The following is a 22,943-nucleotide window of genomic DNA, read 5'->3' as shown; positions in this document are numbered from 1 at the left end:
CTGACACATACTCAACGGCTGGAGAGGATGATACAGGAGTATCTCCAAATGAACATCGATGCCATGACTGTGCAACTGGAGCCTTGCTCCTTTTGGGCTTCAAACATAGAAAAATGGCCAGAGCTCTCCAGTTACGCCTTGGAGATTTTGTCGTGTCCAGCTGCCAGCGTTGTCTCTGAACGTGTATTCAGTGCTGCTGGGTGTGTGCTGACAGATAAGCGCACGCGTCTGTCCAGTGACAATGTGGACAGACTGACGTTCATCAAAATGAACAAGTCATGGATCCAGAAGGAATTTACTACCCCTGTGTCATCCTGGGGAGAGTAAATGCTTGTGGATTTGGAATGTGCTTGATGCAAATCAAAACATCCTGTTTGCAACTAGGGCCCAAGTGCTGCCACTGATGGGGTGGGTGTCTGTGTGGCCCAATTTTTGGAAAAAAGGGAGACTCCGCTTGGAGTAACCCTTGCTTGCTGTGTTTTTAAAAGAAGCCAAGATGAACAGAGCTGGGATCAGGAAAGACTTTGCTACCTACCCCGGTGTCATCCTGGGGACGGATAAGAATGGCGTATTTTTGAATGTGCTTGATGCAAATCAAAACATCCTGTTTGCAACTAGGGCCCAAGTGCTGCCACTGATGGGGTGGGTGTCTGTGTGGCCCAATTTTTGGAAAAAAAGGGAGACTCCGCTTGGAGTAACCCTTGCTTACATTGTTTTTAAAAGAAGCCAAGATGAACAAGTCATGGATCAGCAAAGACTTTATCTACGTACCCCGGTGTCATCCTGGGGACGGATAAGAATGGCGTATTTTTGAATGTGCTTGATGCAAATCAAAACATCCTGTTTGCAACTAGGGCCCAAGTGCTGCCACTGATGGGGTGGGTGTCTGTGTGGCCCAATTTTTGGAAAAAAGGGAGACTCCGCTTGGAGTAACCCTTGCTTGCTGTGTTTTTAAAAGAAGCCAAGATGAACAGAGCTGGGATCAGGAAAGACTTTGCTACCTACCCCGGTGTCATCCTGGGGACGGATAAGAATGGCGTATTTTTGAATGTGCTTGATGCAAATCAAAACATCCTGTTTGCAACTAGGGCCCAAGTGCTGCCACTGATGGGGTGGGTGTCTGTGTGGCCCAATTTTTGGAAAAAAAGGGAGACTCCGCTTGGAGTAACCCTTGCTTACATTGTTTTTAAAAGAAGCCAAGATGAACAAGTCATGGATCAGCAAAGACTTTATCTACGTACCCCGGTGTCATCCTGGGGACGGATAAGAATGGCGTATTTTTGAATGTGCTTGATGCAAATCAAAACATCCTGTTTGCAACTAGGGCCCAAGTGCTGCCACTGATGGGGTGGGTGTCTGTGTGGCCCAATTTTTGGAAAAAAGGGAGACTCCGCTTGGAGTAACCCTTGCTTGCTGTGTTTTTAAAAGAAGCCAAGATGAACAGAGCTGGGATCAGGAAAGACTTTGCTACCTACCCCGGTGTCATCCTGGGGACGGATAAGAATGGCGTATTTTTGAATGTGCTTGATGCAAATCTAGCTGTGAAGTGTACAACTGGGGCACAACTGCTGCCACTGAAGGGGTGGGTGTGTGTGGGCCCAATTTTTGGAAAAAAGGGAGACTCCGCTTGGAGTAACCCTTGCTTGCTGTGTTTTTAAAAGAAGCCAAGATGAACAGAGCTGGGATCAGGAAAGACTTTGCTACCTACCCCGGTGTCATCCTGGGGACGGATAAGAATGGCGTATTTTTGAATGTGCTTGATGCAAATCAAAACATCCTGTTTGCAACTAGGGCCCAAGTGCTGCCACTGATGGGGTGGGTGTCTGTGTGGCCCAATTTTTGGAAAAAAAGGGAGACTCCGCTTGGAGTAACCCTTGCTTACATTGTTTTTAAAAGAAGCCAAGATGAACAAGTCATGGATCAGCAAAGACTTTATCTACGTACCCCGGTGTCATCCTGGGGACGGATAAGAATGGCGTATTTTTGAATGTGCTTGATGCAAATCAAAACATCCTGTTTGCAACTAGGGCCCAAGTGCTGCCACTGATGGGGTGGGTGTCTGTGTGGCCCAATTTTTGGAAAAAAAGGGAGACTCCGCTTGGAGTAACCCTTGCTTACATTGTTTTTAAAAGAAGCCAAGATGAACAAGTCATGGATCAGCAAAGACTTTATCTACGTACCCCGGTGTCATCCTGGGGACGGATAAGAATGGCGTATTTTTGAATGTGCTTGATGCAAATCAAAACATCCTGTTTGCAACTAGGGCCCAAGTGCTGCCACTGATGGGGTGGGTGTCTGTGTGGCCCAATTTTTGGAAAAAAGGGAGACTCCGCTTGGAGTAACCCTTGCTTGCTGTGTTTTTAAAAGAAGCCAAGATGAACAGAGCTGGGATCAGGAAAGACTTTGCTACCTACCCCGGTGTCATCCTGGGGACGGATAAGAATGGCGTATTTTTGAATGTGCTTGATGCAAATGTAGCTGTGAAGTGTACAACTGGGGCACAAGTGCTGCCACTGAAGGGGTGGGTGTGTGTGTGGCCCAATTTTTGGAAAAAAGGGAGACTCCGCTTGGAGTCACCTTGCGGTGTTTTACATGATTTTAGAAGGGCGTGCCATGCCTATATCTGTGTGTCCTCCTCTTTTTCCTTGTCCAGCTGTTTTGTTTTCGCATGAGTATATGTCCTTGTCACTTTCCAATGTGTTTGAGTTGTTTGTCACCTTTAGGACACCTTTGAGGGTGTTTTCTAGGTGTTTTTCTGTGTTTGTGATTGCCTGCCATTGTTTCCTATGCAGTTCGAGTTCGGTTCGTCGAACGTTCGACGAACCGAACTCGAACGGGAGGTCCGTTCGGCGAACCAACCTCGAGCCGAACCGCGACCGGTTCGCTCATCTCTACTTATGGCAGCAGTGTTCTATGCACTCGGGAAAACCAAGTGGCGGAGTCTAATGTGATATTCACAGCAACTGAGAGCAGAGGAGTTATAAAATTCTTATTTCTGCAAGGAAAGTCTATGGAGGATATTCATGGTGATATGTTGCAGACATTTGGGGATCAATGCCTTTCATATTCCACAGTTAAGAACTGGGTTGGCAAATTTAAAACGGGCCACTTCAGCACCAATGATGAGGAACTTCCTGGACAACCAAGAGTAGTTGTTGTTCCGGAGATCTTTGATCCTGTGCACAACCTTATACTGGAGAATCAATGAATTTCAGCTAAAGCAATAGCAGACATCATGGGGATTTCCTGTGAACTTTTGTGTCATTATTCATGAACATTTGGACATGAGGAAGCTATCTGCAAAGTGGGTCCCCAAATGTTTGACAACAGATCAGAGAAGCATGAGTAAAAACTTCCCGGTTCATTTGTCAGCATTTCCGGACTAAGAACTTCTGGGATCGACTGGTCACTATGGATGAAACCTGGATTTATTTTTATAACTGTGAAAACAAAGAGCAGTCAAAAGAGTGGAGGCACAGTGGTTCTCCTCGTTGAAAGAAGTTAAGGGTGCAAAAGTCAGCCACTAAGGTGATGACATCTGTATTCTGGGATAAGGAAGGCATGCTGCTAGTGGACATAGCCGGCTTTAGGTATGTGCGAGTTGTGCGGCCGCACAGGGGGCTGGCAGGCAGACAGCAAAGGGGGCGCCTAGGGAGCAGCTGTTTACTTTCACTTTGCTGCTCCTTAGGTGCACACACAGCCTCCAGCACGGAGCGCCCCTCCTCCCTCCTCTGTGCCCTGCGTCTGGTCTCCTCCCGCTCAGCACAGCCTCAGGCAGGGGGCGCCCTCACCTACTCTCCGCTCTGTATCCTCCTGTCTTTACCATAGAGAGGGAGGAGGGGCAGCAGCAGCAGCAATGCCGGAGATGCTGTTACAAAAGCCCCACTGAACTCCTGCAGCTCAGGAAGTGACTGTATGTGAGTATAATGCTGTGTGTCATCTGTAATGTATTATGTGCTGTGTGTGTTATGTATAACATGTGTGTGTCCTGTATACTGTGCAATGTCTGTCTGTCTGTGTGTCTGTCCATCTATTATCCGTCTGTCTGCCTGGCTATCTTGCTATTATATATCTGTCTATATATCTCAATTATCTATCCTACATCTATCTATCTATCTATTATCTGTCTGCCTATCTCTCTATTATATATCTGTCTATATCTATGTATCTCTATTATCTATCTATCTATCTATTATCTATCTTTCTATTATCTATCTGTCTGATATCTATTTGCCTATCATCTATGCAGCATCGGTCTGGTACACAGACACCAGTCAATGCCCCAGAAAGCTCTCTTAGGCCGAAAACACACATCCGTTAAAACCACGTCCGTGTAAAACGGGCCGTTTTTCGGGTCAGTTTTCCGTTTTTTAGGTCCGTTTTTATGGTATGTGTGGCCTGCGTGTGTATCCCGTATGCTAGCCGTCTGTGCGTGTGGAATGTCCGTGTGTGCGTGACTGAAATAACTGACATGTGTGTGTTGTCCGTGGGAAATGTTCCTTGTGTGTGTGTGATGCACAATGTTGTTGATACATGTCGGCAGACAGCAGACAGAGTTGCGCAATGAGAATGAACTCGGGTGAACTTCACCCGACTTCATTGTCATGCCGCGGCTCTGTATGTGTGCCGCGTGCTGATTAGCGGTCACCCGTGAAGGATTCACCAGTGACCGCTAATCCCCCGAGTGACTGAATTGAGCAGCCCTCTCTCATACTCACCGTTCCCCGATCTCCGGCGCGACGCTGCACGGCTGTTATATAAACTCCGGCGGCTTTTACTATTTTGAAAAAGCCGGCCGCTCATTAATCAATCTCGTATTCAATGCTTTACCCACCCACAGGTGCCTTTGATTGGTTGCAGTCACACACGCCCACCACGCTGAGTGACAGCTGTGTCACTGCACCCAATCACAGCAGCCGGTGGGCGTGTCTATACTGTGCAGTAAAATAAATAAATAAATAATTAAAAAAAACAACGTGCGGTCCTCCCCATTTTATTACCAGCCAGATAAAGCCATACGGCTGAAGGCTGGTATTCTCAGGATGGGGAGCCCCACGTTATGGGAAGCCCCCCAGCCTGACAATATCAGTCAGCAGCCACCCAGAATTGTCGCATACATTATATGCAACAGTTTTGGGACTGTACCCGGCTCTTCCCGATTTGCCCTGGTGCATTGGCAAATCGGGGTAATAAGGAGTTAATTGCAGCCCATAGCTGCCAATAAGTCCTAGATTAATCATGTCAGCCGTCTCCCCGAGATACCTTCCATGATTAATCTGTAAATTACAGTTAAAACACACACACACACACACGAAAAATCTTTTATTAGAAATAAAAAACACTAACAAAGTCCCTCATCACCAATTTATTAACCCCGACAAAGCCCTCCATGTCCGGCGTAATCCACGGACCTCCAGCGTCGCATCCAGCTCTGCTGCATGCAGGTGACAGGAGCAGCAGAATACACCGCCACTCCTGTCAGCTTAATGATGGAAGGTATCTCGGGGAGACGCCTGACATGATTAATCTAGGATTTAGTGGCAGCTATGGGCTGCCAATAACTCCTTATTACCCCGATTTGCCAACGCACCAGGGCAAATCGAGAAGAGCCGGGTACAGTCCCAGAACTGTCGCATATAATGTATGCGGCAATTCTGGGTGGCTGCTGACTGATATTGTTAGGCTGGGAGGCTCCCCATAATGTGGGGCTCCCCATCCTGAGAATACCAGCCTTCAGCCGTATGGCTTTATCTGGCTGGTATTAAAATGGGGAGGACCGCACGCCGTTTTTTTTTAAATTATTTATTTATTTATTTTACTGCACAATATAGACACGCCCACCGGCTGCTGTGATTGGGTGCAGTGACACAGCTGTCACTCAGCGTGGTGGGCGTGTGTGACTGCAACCAATCACAGGCGCCTGTGTGCGGGTAAAGCAGGGAATACGAGATTGATTAATGAGCGGCCGGCTTTTTCAAAATAGTAAAAGCCGCCGGAATTTATATAACAGCCGTGCAGCGCGCTGGGGATCGGGGAACGGTAAGTATGAGAGAGGGGGGGAACTGACCGACAGACAGCGAGAGGGACAGATAAGACAGAGAGACCGACCGACAGACATAGAGAGAGACCGACCGACGGACTGGGGGAGAGAACGAAACAAAGAAAAAAGACCGACATCACATGAAGAAAGCACAAAACGTACAGGGAACAAACAGAGATGCGTCCGTGTCACTCGGACGTGCGCACAGAGCCATTGACTTTCATTGGGTCTGTGCTGCGTGTTGCGTGCTGAAAACGGACATGCTGCCGTGCAAAACGGAGACACAAACGTAGCACGCACACGGACCCACGGACCTTAATGAAAAACACACATGTGTCCTCAAACATTAAATAACATTGGTGCACGTTTGGCCGTGTCTCCGGTATATACGGAAACGGACCAAAACACACACGTTTTCTACGGATGTGTGTTGCAGGCCTTAAACTGCTTTCACACATCCGGTTTTTGCAGTGCGGCTCAATCCGGCTCCAAAACCTATGCATCAGATGCGGCGAAAAAAACGGATCCGTTGCATAAGTTTTTCCATGCGGCCCGTCCGTTTTTTGATGGATGCGGCTTGATACTGAGCATGTGCAGTGTAAATAACCACATCAGGCGGCCGGATGCAGTTTTTGCCGCAGGACGCCGCATCTGGCGTCCATAGGCTTGCATTGTAAATCGCGCCGCATCGCGCCGGATCCGGCGCAATGCTGTTTTTGCACCACACAAAAAAGTGCCAGGCAACGTTCCATCCGGCCGCTGATTGGGCTAAATATGCCGCATCTGGCAAAAAACGGACACAACGCAAGGCCATGTGGCACAATACAGGGCTAATGCAAGTCTATGCGGAAAAAACGCAACCGGCGGCAAAAAAAAACTGTTGCATTTTTTCTGCAAAGCGCTGTATTGTGCCGCTCAGCAAAAAACGGATGTGTGAAAGCAGCCTAACTGAACATAAAAGGGACCCACCGGCAGTGGCACCACTGGCATCAAAGATCCAGAGCTCCGACCCAGAACTTCCTGGCCGGAGCCCCGAATCTTCTGCAACCACCGCACTGAACTATGTTGGCGTCACCGCGATACAGTTCAATCCTGTGACAGAGCACAGAGCTCCCTGCTCTATCACTGCCCGTCTCCTAAGCTACAGACCGCTGCAGGCCTGTGTCTTAGGAGACCGTATATCCACAAGGGCAGTGCAGTGACATCATTGCATCGCGCTGCCTCCGCAGGCCACCATAGAAGAGAAGATGGAGGCTGCGGTGCTGGGAATCAGGATTAGGTGAGTATAATTTTTTTTATGTCTATATGGGATCTGTGAGGGCTCCTGTTGTATATACGAGGCTATGTGGAGGCTACTGCTGTGCATAGGAGGCTGTGTGGGGGCTCCTGCTGTGCATAGTAGGCTGTGTGGGGGCTCCTGCTGTGCATAGGAGGCTGTGTGGGGGCACCTGCTGTGCATAGGAGGCTATGTGGAGGCTACTGCTGTGCATAGGAGGCTGTGTGGGGGCTCCTGCTGTGCATAGTAGGCTGTGTGGGGGCTCCTGCTGTGCATAGGAGGCTGTGTGGGGGCACCTGCTGTGCATAGGAGGCTGTGTGGTGGCTCCTGCTGTGCATAGGAGGCTGTGTGGGGGCTCCTGTGTGCATAGTAGGCTGTGTGGGGGCTCCTGCTGTGTGCATAGTAGGCTGTGTGGGGGCTCCTGCTATGCATAGGAGGCTGTGTGGGGGCACCTGCTGTGTGCAGGAGGCTGTGTGGGGGCACCTGCTGTGTGCAGGAGGCTGTGTGGGGGCTCCTGCTGTGTATAGGAGGCTGTGTGGGGGCTCCTGCTGTGTATAGGAGGCTGTGTTGGGGCTCCTGCTGTGTATAGGAGGCTGTGTGGGGGCTCCTGCTGTGTATAGGAGGCTGTGTGGGGGCTCCTGCCGTGTATAGGAGGCTGTGTGGGGGCTCCTGCCGTGTATAAGAGGCTGTGTGGGGGCTCCTGCTGTGCATAGGAGGCTGTGTGGTGGCTCCTGCTGTACATAACATGCTGTGTGGGGACTCCTGCTGTGCATAGGAGGCTGTGTGGGGGCTCCTGCAGCTATTTGCATATAGTTGTGTGGTCTCTAGCGTTAACTCCTCCTGTGGACCCCAGACACCCCAGTCCGACTCTGCATCCATCTATCTTTTCCATAGTATCTGTGTGTGTGTGCCATGTATATGGTGTAATTTATACAGTGGCAGTGACTGGGCCTGTGGGTGAAGGGCCATTGCTATTTCCTCGGATGCATGGTTGAACACCATTGAGGAGCAGTTGGCCACTGGCTCCCTGTTTCGCCCTTGCTCTGCAGCTGTGGGCCCTGGATAGGTGTAATGACATCAGGGGGAGCCTGGGACGTGATGCCAGTGGGCCCTGCAGCTGCGGCCAGAGTGGGTGCAGAGCATGTGTAGGGGGTAATAGATACATATATATATTTACTAGCTGGAGTACCTGGCGATGCCCGGGATAGTAACTGTCTCTCTCCCTCTCTCGACTCTCTGTGTCCCTCTCTGTCTGTCTGTCTCCCTCTCTCTGTGTGTTTCTGTCTGTGTGTGTCTGTGCTTGTGTTTGTATGTATCTCTGTGTGTCTCTGTCTCAGTGTATCTCTGTCTCTGTTACTATATCTGTGTCTGTGTGTTTCTGTCTTTGTGGGTCTCTGTGTGTCTGTCTGCGTATCTCTGTCTATGTGTCTGTCTCTGTGTGTCTCTGCCTCTGTGTGTCTGTGTGTGAATGTGTCTCTGTATGTATGTATGTGTCTGTGTTTCTGTGTCCGTGTCTTTGTCTCTGTATGTGTGCCTCGGTGTGTCCCTGTGTGTGTCTGTCTGTGTGTCTCTGTCTATGTCTGTGTCTCCGTCTTTCTCTGTGCCTCTGTGGCTCTGAATCGGTCTTTGTGTGTCTATGTCTCTCTGTGTCTCTTTATCAGTCTCTGTATCAGTCTGTCTCTGTGTGTGTCTTTGTGTGTCTCTGTATCAGTCTCTGTCTTTGTGTGTCTTTGTTTCTGTGTCTCTGTGTCTCTCTCTTTGTCTGTGTGTCTCTTCTCTGTCTCTATATCAGTATCTGTGATTCTATGTCTGTGTCTGTCTCTGTGTCCCCGTCCCTGTGTGTCTCTGCATCAGTCTCTGTGTGTGTGTGTGTGTGTGTGTGTGTGTCTCTCTCTGTGTCTCTGTCTTTGTGTGTCTCTGTCTCTGTATCAGACTTTGTGTCCCTGTGTGTGTCTGTGTGTCTCTGTCTCTGTGTGTGTCTGTGTTTGTCTCTATTGACATCATATTATCTGACACATTACCTGTCTTAAAAAAAGAATGTCCTTTGTTGCCTATAGCAACCATTAACAGCTCTTACTAATGACCCGTAGTTCCCAGCGCCAGTGTAAGCAGGTTTTTGCGGCGAATAACTGTAAAGTGTGGGGTTAAAATTTCTCACTAAAACATAGTCTGTGACGTTCCCTGAGTCACATGAGGCGTCTGTGCAAAATTTCGTGATTGTAAATGTGACGGTGCGGATTCCTTTATTGGACGGACACACACACACACACACACACACACACAACTTTATATATTAGATTATACACCCTACATATGCCCTGTACATGTCACGTATAGTGTGTAATGTAATGTAATTCTGCATATTGACCTGCCATATCGTATAGGTGTGTAATATGCATTCTGTTAGGATTTCACTTGCTGATTCGAGTAGTTATCACCTGATCACTCACATGTGATTTGCAATGTGTGGTCATCTGCAGAATGACGTCTCCTCCTGTTCCTCTCAAATTGAAAATGATAACAATGAGAGAAGCAGGAGGAGACGTCATTCAGCAGATGACCCAGAGTCTGCAAATCACTTGTGAGTGATTTCATTGGCAAATTAAATCCTAACAGTGTATATTACACATTTTGGGGGTTCGACCAGTCAATGTGCAGAATGTCAGACACAGGGGAGATACCGGTCAGTCTACGGCAGCAGAGCAGGGAGAAGCCATTGGGCACCGGCCCCCCGGGCTCCTCATCCTGACTGCATCGTCCTCGGCAGAGATAAAATGTGTTTTATCTGAAATGTGGAAGCATCAGAATAAAATATACAGGACTGCAATAATGGAGCCGGTGTCTGATTCCTTCCACGCGGGGGTCGTGCAGGAGGAATCGGCTGTCAGATTCCTTACCTGGTAGAAAATAACAGTGGAGTCTTATATGTTACATGGCATCACTGCCGTCTGCACATCACATGAAATGGTTTAGGGCAGACCTGGGCAAGGGGTGGCCCGCGGGCCACATCCGGCCCGCTTACTCTGTGACCGGCCCGCCTGGCTCAGGGCGTCCTTGCTGGCCGGTCAGTGATGAGGGCAATCTGACCTGTTGTCCGGAGCTCCAGGCTCCGGGAGGCCCGTGGTCAGATTGCTCTCATCACACGCTGCGTGCCGGGTAGGAAAAAGAGGACATATCCTGCAGCGCCGCACAGTGCAGGCAGCGGAACGCAGGAATCTCTCCTCTGTTCCCTGTCCGGCACCTTTTTCTGTGACAGACGAGCGCCCTGATATCGTCAGTATGGTGCGCGTGTGTCATTTGAAAAGTTCCCGCCCAGCAGCAGAAGACGCTGCAGCAGCCGGGGCCCGTACGGAGAGAAGCGGCGGTGGGGGCCCGTTCAAGAGAAGCAGCGGCGGGGCCCCTAGCAATACAGCATCGGCGCAGCCAAGTCATGTGAAAGAAGCCGCTCAGCGGGGGGCACGTACGGAGGAGCCTGAGGAGGGGACAAAAAGAAGAGAGGTGAGTGGTTACTAGTAACCTGCGGAAACAATGGGGGGCGAGGGGGAGGGGGTTAACTGTTGACAAATATTTGGGGTGTAGTGGTGTAGTATATGGGAATGTAGTTTTACAGGTGTGGTATATGGGGGGGTGTAGTGGTGTAGTATATAGTGGTGTAGTTTTATAGGGGTGTAGTGGTGTAGTATAATACAGGTGTAGATAGGGGTCTATGTACACCTATATTATAATACACCCCTATATACACCTGTATTGTACTACACCACTACACCCCTATATACACCTGTATTATACTACACCACTACACCCCTATATACACCTGTATTATACTACACCCCTATATACACACACCTGTATTATACTACACCACTACACCCCTATATACACCTGTATTATAATACACCCCTATATACACACCTGTATTGTACTACACCACTACACCCCTATATACACCTGTACTATACTACACCCCTATATACACCTGTATTATACTACCCCCCTATATACACCTGTATTATACTACAACCCTATATACACCTGTATTATACTACACCCCTATATACACCTGTATTATACTACACCCCTATATACACCTGTATTATACTACACCCCTATATACACCTGTATTATACTACACCCCTATATACACCTGTATTATACTACACCCCTATATACACCTGTATTATACTACACCCCTATATACACACACCTGTATTATACTACACCACTACACCCCTATATACACCTGTATTATAATACACCCCTATATACACACCTGTATTGTACTACACCACTACACCCCTATATACACCTGTACTATACTACACCCCTATATACACCTGTATTATACTACCCCCCTATATACACCTGTATTATACTACAACCCTATATACACCTGTATTATACTACACCCCTATATACACCTGTATTATACTACACCCCTATATACACCTGTATTATACTACACCCCTATATACACCTGCATTATACTACACCCCTATATACACCTGCATTATACTACACCCCTATATACACCTGTATTATATTACACCCCTATATACACCTGTATAATACTACACCCCTATATACACCTGTATAATACAGGTGTATATAGGGGTGTAGTGCTGTAGTATAATACAGGTGTAGTATATAGTGGTGTAGTATAATACAGGTGTATATAGTGGTGTAGTATAATACAGGTGTTGTATATAGTGGTGTAGTATAATACAGGTGTATTATATAGTGGTGTAGTATAATACAGGTGTACTATATAGTGGCGTAGTATAATACAGGTGTATATAGGGGTGTAGTATAATACAGGTGTAGTATATAGTGGTGTAGTATAATACAGGTGTAGTATATAGTGGTGTAGTATAATACAGGTGTAGTATATAGTGGTGTAGTATATTACAGGCGTAGTATATAGTGGTGTAGTATAATACAGGTGTATATAGTGGTGTAGTATAATACAGGTGTAGTATATAGTGGTGTAGTATAATACAGGTGTATATAGGGGTGTAGTATAATACAGGAGTATATAGTGGTGTAGTATAATACAGGTGTAGTATATAGTGGTTTAGTATATTACAGGCGTAGTATATAGTGGTGTAGTATGTTACAGGCGTAGTATATAGTGGTGTAGTATAATACAGGTGTATATAGGGGTGTAGTATAATACAGGTGTATATAGGGGTGTAGTATAATACAGGTGTATATAGGGGTGTAGTATAATACAGGTGTATATAGGGGTGTAGTGGTGTAGTATAATATAGGTGTATATAGTGGTGTAGTATAATACAGGTGTATATAGTGGTGTAGTATAATACAGGTGTATATAGGGGTGTAGTATAATACAGGTGTATATAGTGGTGTAGTATAATACAGGTGTATATAGTGGTGTAGTATAATACAGGTGTGTATAGTGGTATAGTATAATACAGGTGTATATAGAGGTGCAGTATAATACAGGTGTATATAGAGGTGCAGTATAATACAGGTGTATATAGGGGTGTAGTATAATACAGGTGTATATAGGGGTGTAGTATAATACAGGTGTATATAGGGGTGTAGTATAATACAGGTGTATATAGGGGTGTAGTGGTGTAGTATAATATAGGTGTATATAGTGGTGTAGTATAATACAGGTGTATATAGGGGTGTAGTATAATACAGGTGTATATAGTGGTGTAGTATAATATAGGTGTATATAGTGGTGTAGTATAATACAGGTGTATTTAGGGGTGAAGTATAATACAGGTGTATATAGTGGTGTAGTATAATACAGGTGTATATAGGGGTGTAGTATAATACAGGTATATATAGGGGTGCAGTATAATACAGGTGTATATAGGGGTGTAGTATAATACAGGTGTATATAGGGGTGTAGTGGTGTAGTATAAAACAGGTGTATATAGGAGTGTAGTATAATACAGGTGTATATAGGGGTGTAGTGGTGTAGTATAATACAGGTGTATATAGGGGTGTAGTATAATACAGGTGTATCTAGGAATGTAGTATAATACAGGTATATATAGGGGTGTAGTATAATACAGGTGTAGTATATAGTGATGTAGTGGTGCAATTTATTACAGGTGTAGTATATAGTAATGAACTATATTACAGGTGTATGTAGGGGTGTAGTGATGTAGTATATAGTGGTATAGTATATAGAGGTGTAGTTTATTACAGGTGTAGTGTATAGGGATGCACGGTATATTACAGGTGTAGTATGTGGCGGGTGTAGTGATGTAGTATATGTGGATTGTGTATGTATATATTGTGTGTATGTGTATATATATTATATACACACACAGTATATATGCATGTGTGTGTGTATATATATATATATGTGTATATATACTACTATATATATATATACACATCTATATATATATAATTGCCTTATTTTGTCTGTCTGTCTTGCTCCAAAATTGTGTCACGGTGACAGTGTCGTTAGCGTGACAACTGTCGGATTGGCCGCTGGGCTCGGCCTGGCCCCGCCCCCCCCCCCCACGGATTGGCCGCTCGCCTCGGCTTTGCCCCGCATGGATTAGCCTCTCGCCCCGGCCCTCCGCATGCTTCGCCCGCTTCAGCGTACACCGGCTCCCGGTACACATGTGCAGAAAGCCGGCATACGCTGACGCCTCGCCCGCTCGCCCCCGCCACACGTTGGCACACTCGGCCCCGCCCCCGGCGGACATAACCTTGCGATGCTGGGATCGTGACGGAGCCGGTGTACGCTGGTAACCATGATACACATCGCGTAACTATAGGAAGCGGTTCCCTTAGTTACCCGATGTGTATCATGGTTACCAGCGAACAGCGGCTCCCGGTACACATGTGCAGGGAGCCGGCATACGCTGCAGTCAATAATGAAGTGTCATGCAGCGGTGAAAGAGTTAAAGACACTGCAAGACACTTCATTATAGGCAGCGGGCACCCCCAGAAGAGAGAAGACAGAAGAAAGAAGACCCCGCAGTCATACTCACCAGACGCCGACCGGGAGCAGGTGAGCGCATCAAGGTCCTGCAGCGGCGGAACACACACAACACACCTCACACACACATCAGATCGCAACCACACACTCAACATCCAGTGATATCGCTTACTTCTCGGCGGCGATACTGTGCGTGCAGTGACCTTCCAGGACCTGCCGGAGGATCACATGGCCGGAAGCATGTGGTATCTCCGGATGTTGTGAGTGTGTGAGCGCGTATGTGCGATATTGTCAGTGTGTGTGTATGTGTATGCGATCGGATGTGTGCGTGTATGCGATCGGATGTGTGCGTGTGTTCTGATGTGTGAGTGTATGCGATCGGATGTGTGAGTGTCGGCAGAAGGCAGAGGAGCACGGCGTGCAGCACAGCTGCTGGGACCGCCCAGGGCACAGGGAGGGCACAGGGAGAAGTGGGGTGTGAGTGTATGCGATCAGATGTGTGAGTGTATACTGTCTGATGTGTGACTGTGGAGCACGATGGGGAGTGCGCAGCATGGGGGATGGAGCACGATGGGGGGTGCGCAGCATGGGTGATTGAGCACGATGGGGGGTGCGCAGCATGGGGGATGGAGCACGATGGGGGTGCGCAGCATGAGGGATGGAGCACGATGGGCGGTGCGCAGCATGGGGGATGGAGCACGATGGGGGGTGCACAGCATGGGGGATGGAGCACGATGGGGGGTGCGCAGCATGGGGGATGGAGCACGATGGGGGTGCGTAGCATGGGTGATGGAGCACGATGGGGGGTGCGCAGCATGGGGGATGGAGCACGATGGGGGGGTGCACAGCATGGGGGATGGAGCACGATGGGGGGTGCGCAGCATGGGGGATGGATCACGATGGGGGGTGCGCAGCATGGGGGATGAAGCACGATGGGGGGTGCGCAGCATGGGGGATGGAGCACGATGGGGGTGCGCAGCATGAGGGATGGAGCACGATGGGGGGTGCGCAGCATGGGTGATGGAGCACGATGGGGGGTGCGCAGCATGGGGGATGGAGCACGATGGGGGGTGCGCAGCATGAGGGATGGAGCACGATGGGCGGTGCGCAGCATGGGGGATGGAGCACGATGGGGGGTGCGCAGCATGGGGGATGGAGCATGATGGGGGGTGCGCAGCATGAGGGATGGAGCACGATGGGGGGTGCGCAGCATGGGGGATGGAGCACGATGGGGGGTGCGCAGCATGGGGGATGGAGCACGATGGGGGGTGCGCAGCATGAGGGATGGAGCACGATGGGCGGTGCGCAGCATGGGGGATGGAGCACGATGGGGTGTGCACAGCATGGGGGATGGAGCACGATGGGGGGTGCGCAGCATGGGGGATGGAGCACGATGGGGGGTGCGCAGCATGAGGGATGGAGCACGATGGGGGGTGCGCAGCATGGGGGATGGAGCACGATGGGGGGTGCGCAGCATGGGGGATGGAGCACGATGGGGGGTGCGCAGCATGAGGGATGGAGCACGATGGGCGGTGCGCAGCATGGGGGATGGAGCACGATGGGGGGTGCACAGCATGGGGGATGGAGCACGATGGGGGGTGCGCAGCATGAGGGATGGAGCACGATGGGGGTGCGCAGCATGGGGGATGGCGCATGATTGGGGGTGCGCAGCATGGGGGATGGAGCACGATGGGGGGTGCGCAGCATGAGGGATGGAGCACGATGGGGGGTGCGCAGCATGAGGGATGGAGCACGATGGGGGTGCGCAGCATGGGGGATGGAGCACGATGGGGGGTGCGCAGCATGAGGGATGGAGCACGATGGGGGGTGCGCAGCATGGGGGATGGAGCACGATGGGGGGTGTGCAGCATGGGGGATGGAGCACGATGGGGAGTGCGCAGCATGGGGGATGGAGCACGATGGGGGTGTGTAGCATGGGGGATGGAGCACGATGGGGGGGTGCGCAACATGGGGGATGGAGCACGATTGGGGGCTGCGCAGCATGGGGGATGGAGCACGATGGGGGGTGCACAGCATGGGGGATGGAGCACGATGGGGATGCACACCTCCCCCCAAAACACACACACAGCGCCACACGCGCACCGCACAACACACCACACACACACTGGGAACCACAAACACCGCCCTACACAGACACCCAACACACAAACACCGTGGCATACACAAATATACGCACATACCGCGCAACACACACACTGCACAAAACATACCTCCCCCAAAACACACACACGCATTTTTCACTGTTTCATTGCAGCCATTTGGTAAATTCAAAAAGTTCATTTTTTTTCTGATTAATGTACATTCTGCACCTCATCTTGACAGAAAAAAAAAACAAAACAAATGTAGATTTTTTTTAAAACAAGAAAAATTGAAATATCCTCTGGTTATATGTTTTCAGACTCTTTGCTCAGACACTCATATTTAAGTCACATGCTGCCCATTTCCTTGTGATCCTCCTTAAGATGGTTCTACTCCTTCATTGGAGTCCAGGTGTGTTTAATTAAACTGATAGGACTTGATTTGGAAAGGCACACACCTGTCTATACAAGACCTCACAGCTCACTGTGCATGTCAGACCAAATGAAAATCATGAGGTCAAAGGAACTGCCCAAGGAGCTCAGGGACAGAATTGTGGCAAGGCACAGATCTGGCCAAGGTTACAAAAGAATTTCTGCAGTAATCAAGGCTTCCAAAAGCACAGTGGCCTCCATAATCCTTAAATAGAAGAGGTTTCGGACCTCAAGAACTGTTCCTAGACCTGTCCGTCCAGCCAAACTGAGCAATTGTGAGAGAAGAGCCTTGGTGAGATAGGTAAAGAAGAACCCCGAGATCAGTGTGGCTGAGCTCTAGAGATACAGTAGGGAGATGGGAGAAAGTTCCACAAAGTCAACAATCACTGCAGCCCTCCACCAGTCAGGCCTTTATGGCAGAGAGGCCCAACAGAAGCTTCTCCTCAGTGCAAGACATATGAAAACCCTCATACAGTTTGCAAAAAAACACATGAAGGACTCCCAGATTATGAGAAATACAATACAAACCAATCACTGATCTCGGGGAGACCAGCCAGAGAAAACACTGACGGCAGCCAGCGAGGGCACTCAATATAGTGAAATCCTATATACATTGCCCCCTGGGAAATATGCAAATCAAAAAACTCTATGGAGCCTCTGTTTGGAGTCTCGACACAGAAACCAGCCAGATATCCCTCCGGGAAGGACCCAGCCAAGGAGTGTCTCTTTTTAGGAGACCACCATAACCACCATATGAAGTGGCCCTTTTAGTCAATATCCAACTTTTTGACAAGTTTAAAGACATGACAAGGGAAATACCAAGGCCAGGTATCCATCCACATCCACTTCCCAGGGGGCAATGGACTGCAGCTGCAGGGACAGGACAACTGTTTGCAATTGAAAAAAAGAAGAATGCGGAAGTAGAGAGATATCCTGGAAGAAAACCTCTTCCCGAGTGCTCTGGACCTCTGGCCAAAGGTTCACCTTCCAACAAGACAATGACCCGAAGCACACACCTAAAATAACAAAGGAGTGACTTCAAAACAACTCTTTGACCATTCTTGACTGGCCCAGCCAGAGCCCTGACCTAAACCCAATTGAGCATCTCTGGAGAGACCTGAAAATGGCTGTCCACCAATGTTCACCATCCAACCTGATGGAACTGGAGAGGATCTGCAAGGAACAATGGCAGAGGATCCCCAAATCCAGGTGTGAAAAACTTGTTGCATCATTCACAAGAAGACTCATGGCTGTACTAGCTCAAAAGGGTGCTTTTTCTCAATACCGAGCAAAGGGTCTGAATACTTATGACCATGTGTTATTTCAGTTTTTCTTGTTTAATACATTTTCAAAAATGTCTACATTTTTTTTTCTCTCCAGGTGGGGTGCAGAGTGTACATTAATGAGAAAAAAAAGGAACTTTTTTGAATTCACCAAATGGCGGCAATGAAACAAAGATGAAAAATTTAAAGGGGTCTGAATACTTTCTGTACCCACTGTATATTACATAGTGCCCTCTATTGTTCTTTACAGCACTGTCCCTTATATATCGGATGCTCTTATTATTTTTGATATTTATTACACCCTCTCTTTATTTCCTCTACTGTTAGATATAAAATGACATGACTGCTGATGGAACATGGAAAGGCTTCTTTTCTGATTGACTGGTCTTCTCGTCAGATACTGCTCCATCAGCAGTCATTTTATATCTAACAAGAGAGGATTATATAATAAAGAAAGAGCACTGTAACAAAAATAAATAGAATATGCTATATAAGAGATGGTGCTATACATAACAATAGAGCACACTATATAATTAAGAACAGCACCATACATAACTAGTGAGGATGCTAATAAGGGACAGTGTTATACGTAGTGTTTACATAGTGAGTACACTAGATACTAATGGATGGTGCTATACATAATAACGCTACATTCCTGCGTCCGTGTGCAGTGTCAGTGTGCTGCCTGACTTTTTTTCTCGGACAGCTCACAGACCCATGTTTTTTTTCCTATTCCTCATAATAAGATCAGAACAGCACATGCTCGGAGTCTTGCAAATATCATTCTCGGATCTGTGATTTGCACAGATATATGAATGGATCTATGAAACTTTGTGTCCCTGTGACGTTCAATAAAAAAAATGTGGCAGAACACAGACATATCACACGAATGTGAGAATGTGGCCTAAGGAATTTAACAAATAACAGCTTTACTCCAAGTCATATTATACAGAATAAATATTTCCATCCTGTACTTACCGCTGACATCTCATCTGATAAGTTTTCTGTTGTTTCTTCTCCATCTGATTGGACCTTCATGTCGCCATCATCCAGCCACAACTCTTCTTGTCACACTGATCACCGCAGTCCGGAAAATAACAAGGTCACATATATTGTATATATACATTATACTCCTGAAAAATAATTCCCCCACACTGCTCCTGGATATAAGTATGTACCGACTATATATTATACAGTTAGCCATACACCATTCACAATATAAAGTGATAAATAAGCTGGCACTGTGCCCCCATTAACTGTAATCTCTGTCGTCAAATAAATATAAATTAATCAATCAATCAGTCTCGATGACTCTCCCCACATTAATTTTAAGGCTATGTGCCACATACGTATCATCACTCCATTCATCACATGCATAACATCACCCACTGCACCACTCAGACCCAAGCCCCAAACAGGCAACCATAACCCTTCCCCATGCAGCCCCCACGCATAACCCCCTTCCATATGCAGCCACCCAGCTTGCAGCCAATCGCAAGTAAACCTAACCCTTCCCCACTCCGCCCCCAGCACACAGCCCCACAACTGTGACATCTCCCTGCTTCCCCAAGTAAAATCCCACCTTTCCTGCACAGCTCCCAGCCAGCAGCCCCCCCCATCACCCCTTTCCCCATAAAGCCCCAGATAAGTAAAAATCATCCAGAACAATCCCCCAATATGCAGCACCTTCTCTGTGCAATCCTTCAATATGCAGCCTCCATGTAGGAACATCCAGTTATCCTGTGCCCCCCCCAAAAAAAAAAAAAAACACCTCACATTACTCACCATTAGTTCTGTGTATGAAGCCTCTCGCTCCATGGTGCAGCCCCTTAGTCTTCTTAGTGTGACCTCTCCACAGCCTCAGCAACTCCAGCAGCCACAGACAGCAAACGCTGAACAGTGATCAGCTCTGCGCTGGAGGAGGAAGCCTCGCCCCTTCCGGTGATATCATCACCTCACAGGAGGAAATCCATTTTAGCCACAGATGATGGTTTCCTACTGCTCCGCTGCCTGCACTGTGTGACGGAACCTCACTGCTGCAGCACACTGCTTATCATTGATGAGGGCAATAAGGCCATGGGGCCCCCGGAGACTCAGGCTCTGAATAACAGGCCAGATTACCCTCATTACTAACTGCCCTGCATGGGCCCCCTTCACTTCTAGGCCCCTGTGCCGTTGTACCGGCTGCATCGGTGGTATGTCCGCCACTGTGTGTTACACAATTCACCCATTTGGCTTACCTTGAATAGGTTTCATAAAATTAACACACTATTCAGAGATTTGATGTGGTGTAAGGGGAACCCTAGATTAAAGCTTGAGACAGTGCAAAGGCCTAAAGAGGATGGGGGGCTGGCTCTGCCAAACTCATGGTTTTATTTTCTGTGTGCACAAGGACAAGATATAAGATGGTGGAGAGAGAACATAGTAGGAAACTGTACATTATAGTATTCAGCACATAATAGGGAAGGATCTTCTAGTACAAGGGCTCGAGATTCACAGTTTAGAAACATGGGGTCTCAATACCCCACTCTCACTGGAATACATAAAATGTGGCAGAAGATCAAGCAAATCAGGGGTGTGGTTCATTTAATTAGCTATTCTCCTATATGGAATAACACATGCCTACCTAAATTTCTACCTTTGCCATAATTTGAAAAGTGGAAGGGTTTTGGCATACTCTATGTTAGCCAGGTGGTTAATGATGATGTATTCAAAACATTTGCTGCACTACAAAAGGAATATCACTGACCCGAGAGTAGTCTTTTTCAGTATTAAAAAAAATAAACATGCATACACTGCGCAATATAAAAACTCAAAATATGAAAGTGCAAAAAGACTTAGTATTGGATTGTGTATGGGCAACAGGAGACATGGAAAGGGTGATATCCAGTGTATACCATGAGTTTCTCTACACCTTTCTTGAAAAACAGCCTCTCACAGTTAAACAGAAAAGGGAGGCAGAAATTGGTAATATCGCAGAAGATAAGTGGTCGTCTATTTTAGTTTAGTTTAGATTAGTTCCTAAACTCTTAGTGAGCCTAAAAGACTATCACAGCTCTTTGTTATTCACAAAATGTATAAGTCCCACATCATAATGTTTAAAACTGGTATAAGAACTGACTAAATGACTTTGCTGCTTCGGGGAGCAGGTGGAAATATTACCTATGTTGGGGCTGTACCCTCGGCTACTGGCTTTCTGGACAACAGTACTGAGCATGACTGAAGTGGCCGACTAGTGCAAGGTTAATAGGAAGCTCCTGACATGCATTTTGGGTAGTGTAGAACATATTCTAATGGAGGTTGTATACAAGATAGCTATTTCACGTTTACTATACACCGCTAGAAAGTTAACAGCTAACTATTGTTTATACAATTGGCACATGCTACAATATAGCTTGATAAAGGAATTTATGTAAAAAAAATCCACAGAATTATATACTTTGACAAACTGTGGATACCATGTTTAAATATATAGCATACTGATGGCTATAGAAATCCTTGAAAATTAGATTCAACTATCTGGAGGTTGATAACGTGAAACTTTAATAATAAAACCAATAGGACCTCTAAGATAAGACACTTCTCTGAAATGACGGCTCCATTTGTACCTAAGGTTTCTCCACTTGATAATTGTAGTTGTATCTTTATTTGTTAAGCCATAATTGGGTGGGTGGGCTTTCATAGGGTTTCTTGTTGTATTTTTTTCCCTCTTTCTGTGACTCTGTAACATGATCTATTTTAAATATAAAAATGTATCTTATTTTTTTTAAAAAAGATGCCTATGAAAGACCCCACTCCCCCGACCATAGAGGAATGGGCGACACAGGTGAACACAGTACACCGTATGGAGATGGTGGTGGCCCAGTTGCGAGGTCAGATAGTGGAAACTTCCTCTAAATGTCTCACGTGGGAGGTTTTCCTCTCGGGCCCTAAGTTCCTAGCTTTAATTGACTCCCAGTGATCAGACTCCTTGGCATGCATCACCCCCCAGAAAACATTTACTCTCCTCTTTTAGATTCAGCAGTTGAAACTTCCATCCCGGTCATCACACATCCTCTCCCATACCTCTTTCTTCACTGATCCACATTCCAAACCCTTCCCTTTCTTTTCCGATCCTCACCTCTCCCCGCTCACTTCTCTATACCTCTGACATGTTCTTATCTGTGGTAAGAAGGGTTGTCCAAATTTTTCTTATCTACTGTTGTAAAGTTGTTGAGCCTGAGGCTTGGACCTGTTGTAAAGGCTCGTTCTATTTCAATGCTCTAACACCTAATATCTTAAGGTATTGGACAATGTAACTATCTGTATGCTTCTCTTTTGAAACCAATAAAACTTTAAATTGGAAAAAAAGATGCCTATGGTATATGAAAGTGAGTGGTGAGGCTGAGAGCAAACTTTTTCTGCTCTGACATAGCTTTCAGCATATTGGAGACAATGGTACTATGAAGGGTTCGCTCACATCTGTATAAAAAAATCTATCTTAATTTCATCCAGAAAAGTGGTGCAAGTGAAATCCGCCTGGCATTCCAATGTCATGTCTCTGCTATGCGAGTGTAATTTTTTTTCTCGCTTTGCATCTGTATGACATCTATGTAAAATGTGTTGTTTTCTTAGCTATTTTACAATGATTTAAAGGACCATTTACAGTGTCCTATGCTATAGAATGGTAATGTACTCCATGTTTTCTTTTTCTTGCACCCATAGACTTTCATTGGCGAGCCTCGTTTTATACACAGGACCATATATAGAATGCGGCAATATTTTCCTCAGGCCAATTAAAGCTGAGGAAGAACTCACAAATCAGCATTTACTCATTAGTCTAAGTGCAAGGTTATTTGTTTGCAATCCTCTGTTTTATATGCAAGTGGTAGCGAACCCTAAA

At 47.0% G+C, this 22,943-nt stretch overlaps 1 protein-coding gene across 1 annotated transcript in view; it reads right to left on the bottom strand.

Moving 5' to 3' along the window:
- CFH (complement factor H) overlaps window positions 1-22,943 on the bottom strand; it is a 1,163,637-nt gene that overhangs the window by 49,825 nt on the left and 1,090,869 nt on the right. The window lies entirely within an intron of this gene.

This window comes from Anomaloglossus baeobatrachus, chromosome 8, assembly GCF_048569485.1.
Source record: "Anomaloglossus baeobatrachus isolate aAnoBae1 chromosome 8, aAnoBae1.hap1, whole genome shotgun sequence".
Lineage (NCBI taxonomy): Eukaryota > Metazoa > Chordata > Amphibia > Anura > Aromobatidae > Anomaloglossus > Anomaloglossus baeobatrachus.
This window is presented reverse-complemented; position numbering and strand designations above follow the sequence as displayed.